At 41.6% G+C, this 13,428-nt stretch overlaps 2 long non-coding RNA genes across 2 annotated transcripts in view; one reads left to right on the forward strand and one right to left on the reverse strand.

Annotated features, from left to right (window-relative positions):
* Nucleotides 1–3,725, reverse strand: part of LOC116673061 (uncharacterized) — a 26,068-nt gene extending 22,343 nt beyond the window's left edge. The window contains exon 1 of the long non-coding RNA XR_004327728.1: nt 3,600–3,725. This is a non-coding gene — a long non-coding RNA (uncharacterized LOC116673061). The remainder of the gene's footprint in view (nt 1–3,599) is intronic.
* LOC116673055 (uncharacterized) overlaps nt 1–13,428 on the forward strand; it is a 17,332-nt gene that overhangs the window by 3,250 nt on the left and 654 nt on the right. The window lies entirely within an intron of this gene.

Genomic DNA, 13,428 nt, shown 5'->3' on the forward strand with positions numbered 1-13,428 from the left:
TTGGTCGCAACGGAGTCTGTTAGCAGTTAGCTCGCTCGTTAGCCGCTGAGCCGTAGCGCCGTGCAGGCAGAGCGAGCACCCGCCGGACTAATCTAGCTAGTGACCCAGACTAACCTAGGGACCCGTGCCGGACTTCACTGTGAGCGGATGTGACCGGCAGGTAACGTTAGATAGATAGATAGATAGATAGATAGATAGATGTTTATTGATCCCAAGAAAAATGGGAAATTACGGTGTTACAGCAGCAAAATCAGTCACAAAGCACAGAATATAAATATAAATGAAATACTAGGAAAAATATACATACATACAATATACATGAAATAATAATTCGAATAGAGTAAAAAAAAGAACAAATATTTGAATATGTACAGGATGGGGAAACAATAATGTGCAACTGCTTAAATAATATGTTAAAATGTTAAAATGTATGCTACATGTAAATAAACCAAATTGTGCAGGTTGCATTAGTGCAGTAGTGTGGTGCCCAAAAGTCTTATCTAGCACCCAGTGATGACATGTTAAAAAGTGTTATTGCTTGTGGAATGAATGATTTTCTGTAGCGGTCTGTTAACTTGTTCCTATGTACAAACAACTTTATATAATAAACGAAAGGTAACCCAGCAACGGCGATTATGAGCTTGTCCTCAGAATTAATGTTTTTGGTAGGAACGAAAGATTACATTGATTGTTTCTCCAGGATCAGCCAGCGCGAAGGACGTCTATATTCCGATTGGCGACTGGCGTTAGCCGCTGCTTGCCGCTGAACCGCGTCATAGCTCATTACCATAAAGTTGAAAAATTTCAACTTTCTGATTGACGCTCAACACGCTCAAAACGCCCAAAACGCGACGCCGACAGACAGCCGGCTTCCATTGAAAATGAATGACTTCCGGTAACTTTAGACGCTCAAGTCGGTGGCAGTGTGAACGTACGGTAGGTTTATGGTCGCCGTGGTGTACCTGGCGAGAGGTGTGCCAGCCATAAAACGTTGTCACAACGTCTGTCATTTCCAGGTTGAAGGCCCTGCAATTTGTCATGCCGTGTGGTTGTCCACCTCTGAATTTTTATAACTCGCCGCGCGCTGTGGTTTCAGTTCATCCATAGCCATATATATGTCAAAGAGACACCACAATGGGAAGAGAAGACACATTTTGCCGGAGAGTGTGAAAAATCAAGAGATTGCTTTGTCAAACCTAAAAAACTGTGTCTTTGAAAGATTGTTAGAGTGTTAGAGGCAGACAATTATTTGGATTTGGAGATAAACGACAACCACGTTAAAAATTAGAGTAGATGAATGTAATGTTTGGTAGTACGTCTGTGTTTACTCCTGTAGCCAGGCTGCCTGCTTTCTTTTACTTCCGCTCTTTTCTTCTTTACTACTTGTGGCTTTTTCACAGTATACGTTGTTGGTGTGCCCTCCAGTGTTTCGGAGAAAAACAATGCGTTGAGCATTAACGTCTCCGTGCATGCTCATAGCGTGCGCGGCATCTACGGAGGCCCCGCTCCACAGTGTCACCCGCGAGTATGACCAAGGCTTAAGGATGTCCTGTCCTGTGGTTATCTACATATGAAAACAAATATGATCTTGTCCTGTTGGCACAGTTGTATAAGGATGAAAATATAATTCAACACAAGTCAAACAAAAGCCAAAATCAAACTGCCAAAGCCAGTTATGCTGCTTTTTACTTGAATACAACAATCCTTGCGGTCTTCTTGGGACTTTCTTGTCATAGCTACATAAAAACTCATGCAATTTTCTCCAGCAATATAATGCCATAATCTACAGCACTAGCTGCACATGGACATTCACATAGACACATGCCTGCTGTAAAAGCTTGACCAAAGAATGTTTGAACTGTACTGCATGAGTCGTTTTGGAAAAATTGAATTTTTTAAAACTGTTTTGGAGCTGTAAAGATCCCATCAAACTCAGACATGTCTCATGTGACAGCTTTCAAATGACACAAAATCATTTGATCCATTTTTATACATAAATATTGATTACAGCAGCTTTAAAGTTGGCTTAGAAATGCTAAATTCCAGTTTTTCACTTTGCTCCTGAACTTTGAAACCCCTCGTGTCCTCAGTGCCTTGAGCTACGGAAGCATACCAAGAGCAGCTGATACCAGAGACCCACAAATGAACAAAAAGACACCTCAGAATGCAGTCGCTCATCCATTATTTTTACACTTACACTGACACTGACATACAAAATCTGTGCTCTCTCCATCAATGCATTGTTGATATCCGCAGGGGCCATGTTTGCCTTGACATCACGGGAAAGTCCTGTAACAAAACCTGACTGACAGAGAGTCCTGCAGCGCTCCCACCCATGAGAACATTCAGTCATTCACTCTCTTCACCTGTTTATTATAAGGGCACAGGGGGTTGGAGCCTATCCCACCAAGCATAGTGCCAAAAGGAAACACTCTGGTCGCTATCCATCACTATGCTCACACTCTTGGTTCTGCTGTGCTTGACCTGGATGTCTTTGGATTGTTGGATAGAAACCTGAGCAACACGTGAGAGGATGAAAACTCTTCAGAGAATGGACAGAGCCAAGGAACTGGAAACATCTTGCTGTGTGACCGCAGTGTTAAACACTGAGTCACCGTGTTATTTTACTAGGACAACATATCCGTGTCGCTGTGTGAAAATCAAGTTACCCCAGTTGATGATTTTTCATGTTCACACAAGTATTTTCTCTCAGTTTATCAAACTTGCACATTGTTGAACTTGTTAAACCCTCTCAGACATCTTTGAATGAAAATGAAAATAAACAAGTCTAAGGTTAGTTTGTAGATCAGCCATGTCAGCAGTGAGAGATGTGCTTATGGAAATGTTGAAGGTGCAAACCAAAAGAAAGCTACGCAGGGTGGCTGTAAGCTGGAGGAAACGAGAGACCAAGAGCGAACCCAATGGACCAGCTTTTAACTTAAAGCCCCTGGCTGACTAAACCTGCTCAGGTTGAAGCTGGGCCAGAGCTTTGATGGACATTGATCATATCACAAATCTTCACCTATCAACAGGAATGACAAAGGTGTAATTTCTCCCTCCCTTATAGTTGCAACAAAGCTCACTCAGAGACTCAGAAAGACGTAAATCAATCACACACATCACATCAGATTAACTGAAAACACCTGTGTGGGTGTTCAGGTCCCAGGTGTGCTAAATCAGCTGACAATCCCCCCATGTCAGCCAATCAACTGCTGAGGTTGGCCGGGACATTACAGTTTTACAGATATTTGCCCGTAAACCAAAAAGTATTGGTCAAATTGAAACCTGGTGATGATGAAGGTCTACAGTTGAAAACTAGCTAACAATGGCACATTTACAGAAATGTTGATTAATGTGCATTGTCCATATAAAGCCTGTAGATACATCAGAAGGATACGTTCCCTTCTAACGCAGAAGGTGGCCCAGGTTCTGGTTCAGGCTCTAATCATCTCAAGTCTAGACTTCTGCAACTCCCTCCTGATTGGCCTGCCTGCATGTGCCATCCTGCCCCCGGCAGCTCAGTCTACCTCCACAAGTTCTCTGACGCTACACTGCTCACGCGCTCTCTTCACTGGCTACCAATTGCTGCACACATTCACTTCAAGACACTAGTACTTGCATACAGGGCCATGAACGGATCAGCCCCAGCTTACATCCAGGACATGGTCAAACCTTATACTCCAACCCGCCCACTCCGCTCTGCATCAGCCAATCAGCCAATCTGCTTGCTGCTGTTGCAACAGAAAACTCAGATTGGACGGATAGTCTAGCCAGTGTTGTTGTGGAAGTTTCTGTTGCAACAAAGTGTTTTTGAGTGTGAAACAAAAATAAGAGAGTTGAGAACTGAAACCACGCTTGGTCTTTGTATTTTATTCATACCTGCAGGTATAGGAATAACAATTTCACACAGAACAGCAGCACAATGTGGAAAAGTCTTCAACGACGTAGAAGAAAAAACTGCCTTATATACTGTACATCCCAGAGTGTTTTCCACATTGTGCTGCTGTGCTGTGTGAAATTGTTAGTCCTATACCTGCAGGTAGAAATAAAATAAAAAGGCCAAACTTGATTTAAGTTCTCAACTCTCTTATTTTTGTTTCACTCTCAAAAACACTCTGCTGCAACAGAAACTTCCACAACACTAGCTGTCTGGATTTACCCTTCAGACATCTGAGAATAGGTTCAACATAGTCCACATAAATCAACCAGAGTTTAAAATGGCAACATAAAGAAAGAGGAAGGTGACGTACATCCAGCCAAAATAAAAAGACCAAATTTCAGGCGGCACCTGAACAATCCCAGAAGTGGGTCGTCGTGGTTTAGATGTTTCACAAACAAGCAAAAATCAGGGTTGCCTAGCAAAAAACGTCAAGGGATTTTCAAAGTCAATATAATTCCACTATCTGGGATCCAAAATGTCTATATTGAATAGTTGTATGAGATAGTAAAACACAATATCAACTGACATGACAGGGGCTTTCAAGTGGCTTAGTTACCTAAAGAAGGGCGCTGTAGCCTAGTTTTAATATCTTTACCACAGGGTGAATCCAGGGCCAGGTAGTACTGCAGCATGGATCAGTATTTTCATTGCAGTGAAAATAGTTTCATATTATTATCTTCCAAAGGGAAAACAGTTGTGCAGTGTATTGCTTTCATCATGAGAACAACACCTCTCCCAAACTGCCATTAGAACGAGAACACCTTTTGTCATTATACCATGATATTTTCATATCATATCATCTTTTCAGTAATTCCCTTTTAAAAATATATGTTTCTCATAACAACATATCAACGAGAAACTATTAATGAAGATCAACACGCAAATTGAAAAAATTCCATACAACAAGAAATGTTGTGTTTGGACTAATATTTTCCCAGGATACTTTTTTCATAATACAGGAGAAACAGAAAACAGCCGCAGGGCAAAAATGAGCACCAGGTCAAGGATTCCTTTGATCGCGTTACAAGCTTGTAAAAAGACCAACGATTAAGATCTCTATCGCTCTCTTTCATCCCCTGTGATCCTTCCTTTATTCTCACCTTCCTCTCACTTTTTGTTTTCCATCTCATCCCCGCCTCCCCGACCACTTTTCTGTCTCTCGCAAACACTCGCAATTGGACATGAAGCACAATTTGTTCTGACTCGGGACAATTGAGCTGCTGCAGTCGCCTCAGTTCACCTGCTGAGATGTGCAGTTGTGTTGTTGATGTTGTTGTTTGGGAGCTTGGCAACGGCAATAACGATTGAGGCTTCGTAGCCCTGCTTCTATTTAATCTAAGGGATCTATTCATGAGCTTGTGTGTGGTGTCTCATGTCCTGGTACAGCTGTGTGTGCGTGTGTGTGTGTGTGTGTGTGTGTGTGTGTGTGTGTGTGTGTGCGTGTGTGTGTGTGTGTCTGATGTTTCTGCATGTTTCTCTCTGTGTCTCTTTAACACACTCTACCCTTATGTTTACAACTTGTCCTGGCGATCTAGAACATTGAGTTCCTTCACGGTGCTTGGTGACGGAAGCAGGTTCCCACCAGACGGGCCAGGTACTCCTCTCTGGCAGTGGCACAGTGTTCAATAAACACTGCGCCAGACCAGTGGAAAGTCCCTGTGGAGGCTCTGCTCTGGGTAACAGAGAGCAGGAGGTCTCCAGGGTGGGCAGTCAGGCATCCTGCAACCCTGAGGGCTAACAACAAAAACATATACACAGGTACATAAACACAGTTCAAGATAACAGGACACAGCCAGGATGTGTTTCCATTTTTCTTCTGCATGGTCACTGTGCATTTTCCAACGTTTCACCACACCACAATAACAAAAACAGGCGCCAATTACGTTACCCACTTTTCATTTTAAAATGAAGCCATTCACTTGAAAATCACCATATTAAAAGCCCTGTCAAATGTGCAGTTACGTCAAGGCTGGGGATGGTTGTCTTGGTGACCACGTTAGGTAGCTTAGGTACACAGCGGCCAGAAATAGCGACCTTCAAAGCAAGTGATGCTACGATTTGTCACTGTAAATATAGTCTGGATCAACGGCCGTTCATTTCCAGAATAATCGCTGGAACATCCGGCGCGATGTTCGTGCCGTTGTCTAACAAGCTACACACCGAAAAATGGCTCGTTTTGAAGAAAATTTGGTTTGGGCAACAAGGCAGGCCTGTTTGGTTCTTTCAGGGAATAATTGAAAAGCTTACATTTAAATTACGTTTAACCATGTATCCGGCTAATTTAAATAGCTCATGTTACTGTATTGTGTGAACAGTTAAAGGTACAATACGTAACATTTCTGCATTAGAAAGTCTGAAAATTACATATACCTATGTTATATATTTTGTGTACTTACACTGTCCCAAATGTTTCCAACAATTTCAAATGCAGAAAAATCTCCATTTTCTCTGTCTCTGTCTCTCTCTCTCTCTCTATACATATATATACAGTACAGTATAACCACTGCAATACATTAGACCACACCACTGTGCTGTAGTGTTAGCTGCATGCAGTGAAAATGCGGCATTTGATGTCCCACACCAAAATGAGTCATTCACAGAGAAAATCTGTTGCCAAGTAAGCTCAAAAAACAGCACCAAGAAGACTATGTTACTTACAACTACAAAAAGTAAAGAAAAAAGATCCAGTGCATGATGAGTATTAATCCGGTATTTAGTTTAAGATCAATGTTTATGTGCAAAGGAACACAAAACAGCTGACATCTTTGCCATTTTCTTTTTTGCTCTTTTACTTCATTTGTGCTATGTACCTGTCCACCTTTTCCTCTGTGTTTACTCCGATGTTTAAAAACTTCAATGGCCAGCTGGCTAGCTAGCCTAGGCTAGCAGAGTTGGCAGGAAGTTAGCAGGAGGCTATCAGAGTCAGCAGGAAACTAAGAGCAAGTTGATTTTCCAATCCGGTTGAGCGACCCCTAGCCACAAGCCATCCCTGTCAAACGTCAACCACATAAAGCACAACATGTATTAGTAAAATAGACAATTCAACATCAAATTTGCTGCGACCGGAGAGGTCTGCGCCTTCTACCATTCCCAGATGGTTTAAATTACTTGTTGTAACTAGAGGTCCAGCCGATAGACCGTGTGAGTTCACGTCAAAGCTGTGATGTTCTAATTTTGTGTGCTTGGTCTGCTTGTACACTGATGTTGGCAAGTAGACAGACTGGAACATATTTAAAAAACCTTAAAGAGCCACAGTTTTTCCACAGAGGAAATGAATCACAGGACATATTTGCTACTTGTAGTGTTCTTGTGTGAGAACATGCACAGACTCAAGAACAGAGACATATGCATGTACGTACATGCACACATTCAGTAGCATGCACTTATGCAAACTCATGTATTCATATGACCACGTCCTTAATGAAAAGATCAAATGCATGGGCACACACGTGATGGGAGAAGTACTGTGGAGTGTAGTATCACAGGTGGTGTGATCTCTCTCTTCTTTTCCCAGTCTTCGTGCTGGCACTGCCGTCTGTGCTGCCTGTGTGGGTGCCACCCACCCACCCATCTGTGCCCATCAGGGCCCTCGGGCCCAGAGTCCATCTGGCATCTTCCTCTGTGTCTGTCGAGTTGTCACCTATGACGGCCACCACCGAATGCCTTAACGTGCCAACGCTTTTGTTCAGAGAACACAGAGAGAAAAGCTCTGACTGCAGTGAACTCAGCTTCAACTGAAGGGTTTACATAACAAAAAATACACAATCACAATCATTTAATGCAGAACCAAGAACCCAACTTTTCATAATATTTCATACACTTAAAGTCTTTCTTTACACCTCCAACTCGCCAAGAAACCCAACCATAACTGTCTAGCACCACTGATGCCTGATTCACACATCCAAATTTTTAAAAAGTTGCATAATTACACTGTGAATTGAAGAAAGTTGGGAAATAGACTTTGCCTTCTTGCCATGCATTAAATTAGAAGAATGATATCACTCTCATTAGCTTTGCTTAAACATGTTTATTAGTGAGCTTTAAAGATGCTGATAGGTGGATCTAACTTTTGAAGGCTAGCTTTCCCTCCTACTTCCAATTTGTATGCTAAGCTAAGCTAACCGCCTCCTAGTTCTAGCTTCATATTTAGATAGATAGATAGATATTTATTGAGCCCAAAAAAATGGGAAATTACGGCGTTACAACAGCACACGTACATTAGTCACACAACAAAGAATATAAACACAAATGAGATACTAGTAAAAAATATACATACATACAGTATACATGAATAATAATAATAATAATAATAGGAACGAAATATAAGAATAAACTCTAAGAACAAATGTTTAAATATATACAGGATGGGAAAATGTGCAACTGCTTAAATAATATGCTAAATGTATGCTAAAATGTAAATGAACCAATTGTGCAGGTTGCCCTTGGTGCACTATTGTGGTGTGCAGACGTGTGCAGACGTGATAGCTGGTGATAGCTGATGTGATAGCAGACGTGATAGCAGACGTGATAGCTGGTGATAGCTGACGTGATAGCAGACGTGATAGCAGACGTGATAGCTGACGTGATAGCTGACGTGATAGCTGACGTGATAGCTGACGTGATAGCAGACGTGATAGCTGACGTGATAGCAGACGTGATAGCTATTCCTTTAAAGGTTGGCAATTGCTACACAGCAACAAGAGCTGGAGCATTAGTACAGACCAGCTGTTAATTACATCCAGAACATTAGATTTTCTATATTTAACACAATTTCAAGTAGTTTTCAATTTTCAAGTAGTTTTTCTTTTGAACGTTTTTGACACATAAATACCTATGTTCCTGTAACTCATACCATTGGATCTTTTAATAGATGGCTACAAAGCAGTGGGATCTTTATAGAGTCTAACTAATTGTCAGTGATGAAGCCTGTGGGATCAGACTTCAAATGAAGGAGACAACAGTGGGGCATATGCCCAACATTAAAAGAGGATTTTATGGTGAGAGAGATCTTGATATAGTCTTTAGTCTGAGCAGAAGGCCTTCTGAGGAAGACAAGTTGTGGGTCATTTGCATGTCAAAAAGCCTGGAGACACAAAGACAATAGACTATCAGAGCTGCAAATAGAAACACAGCTGTCAACGCTTGAGACTGACACCAGCGACCATTTATAGCCCCGTTTTTATTACAGGGTGGCACAGGGGTGCTTGTTGAAATTAAGTTTAAGACTGATTAAAAGAGACGTCTTCAGCTAGTCTTTCTCCATTCCCTCACTGAAAGCTGAGTGATCCTGGTTCAAGTTTTACTTACAGTTTTAAAGCATTACAGGAACAGTTTAACATTGTGGGAAATACAAGTATTCACTTTTTTGCCAACTTAGATGACAAAATCGGTACCACAGACAGGCCTATGTCTGCGATAAATACAGTGAGGGAAAAAAGTATTTGATCTCCTGCTGATTCTATCCATTTGTCCACTGACAAAGAAATTATCAGTCTATAATTTTAATGGTAGATTTATTTGAACAGCAAGAGAAAGAAGAACAAAAAAAAATCCAGAAAAATGCAGGTCAAAAATGTTGTAAATTGATTTGCATTTTAATGAGGGAAACTTGTATTTGACTCTTCTGCAAAACTTAGTACTTGGTGGAAAAACCCTTGTTGGCAATCACAGATGTCAGATGTTTCTTGTAGTTGGCCACCAGGTTGGCACACATCTCAGGAGGGATTTTGTCCCACTCCTCTCTGCAAATCTTCCCCAAGTCAATAAGGTTTCGAGGCCGACTTTTGGCAACTCGAACCTTCAGCTCCCTCCACAGATTTTCTATGGGATTAAGGTCTGGAGACTGGCTAGGCCACTCCACGATCTTAATGTGCTTCTTCTTGTGCCATTTCTTTGTTGCCTTGGCCGTATGTTTTGGGTCATTGTCATGCTGGAATACCCATCCACGACTCCTTTTCAATGCCCTGGCTGACAGGAGGAGGTTCTCACCCAAGATTTGATGGTACATGACCCCGTCCATCGTCCCTGTGATGCGATGAAGTTGTCCCCTTAGCAGAAAAACACCTCCAAAGCATAATGTGTCCACCTCCATGTTTGACGGTGGGGATGGTGTTCTTGGGGTCATAGGCAGTATTCCTCCTCCTCTAAACACGGCGAGTTGAGTTGATGCCAAAGATCTCCATTTTGGTCTCATCTGACCACAACACTTTTACCCAGATGTCCTCTGAATAATTCAGATGTTCAATGCCAAACTTCAGACGGGCATGTACATGTGCTTTCTTGAGCAGGGGGACCTTGCGGGCGCTGCAGGATTTCAGTCCTTCACGGCGTAATGTGTTACCAATTGTTTTCTTGGTGACTATTGTCCCAGCCGCCTTGAGATCATTGACAAGATCCTCCCGTGTAGTTCTGGGCTGATTCCTCACTGTTTTTATGATCAATGCAACTCCACTAGGTTAGATCTTGCATGGAGCCCCAGGCCGAGGGAGATTGACAGTTCTTTTGTGTTTCTTCCATTTGCAAATAATCGCACCAACTGTTGTCACCTTCTCACCAAGCTGCTTGGCAATGGTCCTGTAGCCCATTCCAGACTTGTGTAGGTCTACAATCTAGTCCCTGACATCCTTGGAAAGCTCTTTGGTCTTGGCCATGGTGGAGATTTTGGAATAGGATTGATTGATTGCTTCTGTGGACAGGTGGCTTTTATACAGGTAACAAACTGAGATTAGGAGCACTCCCTTTAAGAGTGTGCTCCTAATCTCATGTCAATACTTATTTCCCTCATTAGAAACATCTAACCTCTGGGACTGCCAACAAGGTTTTTTCCACCAAGTACTAAGTTTTGCAGGGGGGTCAAATACATATTTCCCTCACTAAAATGCAAATCAACTTATAACATTTTTGACATGCCTTTTTCTGGATTTTCTTCTGTTTCTCACTGTTCAAAAATAAAATCATAGTTATAGACTGATCAGTTCTTTGTCAGGGGGCAAATGTACAAAACCAGCAGGGGATCAAAATCTTTTTTTGCCTCACTGAATGAAGGTGCAGGAGCAGCTGCTAGCTTAGCTTAGCACAAAGACTGGAAACTCACCTAACTCTGTCCAAAGGTAACAACATCCTCCCAATAGCACCTCCGAAACCCACTATATAAGACGGTAGTGTTGATTGTTTAATCCGTACAAAAAAGAAGTGTAAAAAACAAAGAGTGCTTTTTTTCATGCTGAGTTATGTGCGGCACTAGTTCTTGGCCAGTACTCGTTGCCGTCAGGCTCCAGGAAGTTACCTGGGCCCAGGGTACGGTTTGTGAAAAAAGCCCTTTTTTGATCATGCACAAAAACAAATGTAAGAATGAAGTCCCCTTTCTAATACCATGCCTATACTTGGCCGGGCAAGCCAAAGCACTTCAAAATGTGTTATGTGTTATTTCAAAATGAAATAGCACATCGTCAACATAAAAACACAGTGCTTTCCAAGCCGGAGAGCAAAGTTTACTATGCGCCGAAAACACAAGACTTTTACCCAGGAAATTCCCTATTTATTCTTTGGGAGTGTTTTAATACAAACCACAATCTTTTTCCCAAACTTAACTGTCAGGCGCTCCCTTTTTCTGGCTTAACTCCACTACCATGGCCACTGAAAGGAGCGTCATCTGGACGTGCCTGTACCCGGCTCACAGTCACCTACTGGCGGCTAAACAACTGCTGCCCAGCAACTGGGTATAAGTATAAGGGTATAAGTATGAAATACTTCTATTTTAGGTATATAATTAATTAATGGTCTAGGCTATTGGTGAAGTTGATGATTGCTTGATTGCTTTGTGTGTGTGTGTGGGGGGGGGGGGGGGGGGGGGGGGGGGGGGGGGGGGGGGGGGTGCACCAGCTGTCTGAAGTCTGTAAATGCAGGATTAGAATTAGAAGTAGCCAGTTAACTATAATTTGACATGAGTAGGTGTTTTTTTCATATTTTTTTCATATACACAGGGGTAAGGATTTAATATGTGAGCTCTGAAGAGTGTGGTTTTTATGAGTGGTTCAGTTCCCATCCATTTAGGTCTGTCTGTGTCTATCTTGTAGAAACCAAACATTTGAATACTGACCCAACATTATAGACATAATCATGAAAGAGGTTTTACGGAAGTAATCAAAAACTAACTATAATCAGATATAAACTGAGCTATGATCAGTGGGAAAGTATTACAGGTGACTGCTAACGACACTGACCACCACAGGGGGCAGCCCCTCTCCAGAAAAAAACCCCACCCAATTCACTCCTGCTTCCTAAGAATGCCTTGTGTTATTGTACTATAAGTAAGAAAACAGGAGGCTTAACATGGAAAAGCCACTGTTTATGCATTATATTTTAAAGGCTGTATGTGTGTGATGAGGAATAACATCCCAATCTCTCTCTTTTCCTCTGTCATGCCAGCATCACTTCATCCCTTCCTTCCCTCCCCTCCACTCTGTCTCTCATTAGCCCTGTGGTTGCTGCAGGTTGTCATCCAGTTAATGGCTACTCTGATGTTTCTCCTAAGTCGTGTAACAATGTTGTTATTGCTATAGGTAGTGTAAATGAATCATGTGCTGTAGTGGACATGCGTATTAGGCTCCTTAGGGAGAGCTGTTAATTAGATATCGTCTGGCAGTTTAAAGCTTTAGTATGTAACTTTTTAACATCAGTTACAGTCATTCAAGCCATTGCCAAATGAGTACAGTAGCAGTACTGTACAGTACCTACAATGTTAATTCAGACTATCAGCTCCACACAACTCTACCTGTATTTCTCAGTATGGCTGTTAAGAATCTAGTGTCATCTGGTGACTTTAGTGCAGAATCTCAAGTAAGGATTATAGATGATCAAGTAAGGCTTGTATCATGTGGACGCACCAATGGTTTTGTCAACATTACTTACAATTCTTCATGGGGGCGACAGAAACTATGCACTGTAGCTTTGAGTAAGGTGTTGGCAGGGTGCTAAGACTTCATTTACAGAATACTATGGTACTACATCTCTAAAATATGAGGTAAACGTGTTCTTTATAAAGAACATAATGAATCGTGCGATAGTGTGTGTGTCGATCATACCAAATGTCGTGGATTAAAAGTTGTGTAACTAAAACATACCATGTTCAAAATGACCAAGACACCAGACTTATTTCTGTACATAAAAAAATGGGAGTTTAATTGAAACTTTAGTATCAAAAAATAGCAATATCCATCCTTCACAGCCACAAGTCACACAGCTAAACTGATATTAGGCTATGTGACAACTACGAAAGCTGTTCCACCCGTAGTTTAGCTTTCCATAGAATTCAAAATTAATCTTGACAGTACAAACACCAGATGGACTTCTGATAATTAGCAATTCAACATTACCAACAGACTTTTTAAAGTAGTTAAATAACATTCAAATGCTCTTTTCAAATTTAAGTAAACTTGTTTTATTCTGCTTTACATCGACAACTGCTTCAGTGCATTCTCCACATCTAA

Source organism: Etheostoma spectabile, chromosome 23 (genome assembly GCF_008692095.1).
Source record: "Etheostoma spectabile isolate EspeVRDwgs_2016 chromosome 23, UIUC_Espe_1.0, whole genome shotgun sequence".
Lineage (NCBI taxonomy): Eukaryota > Metazoa > Chordata > Actinopteri > Perciformes > Percidae > Etheostoma > Etheostoma spectabile.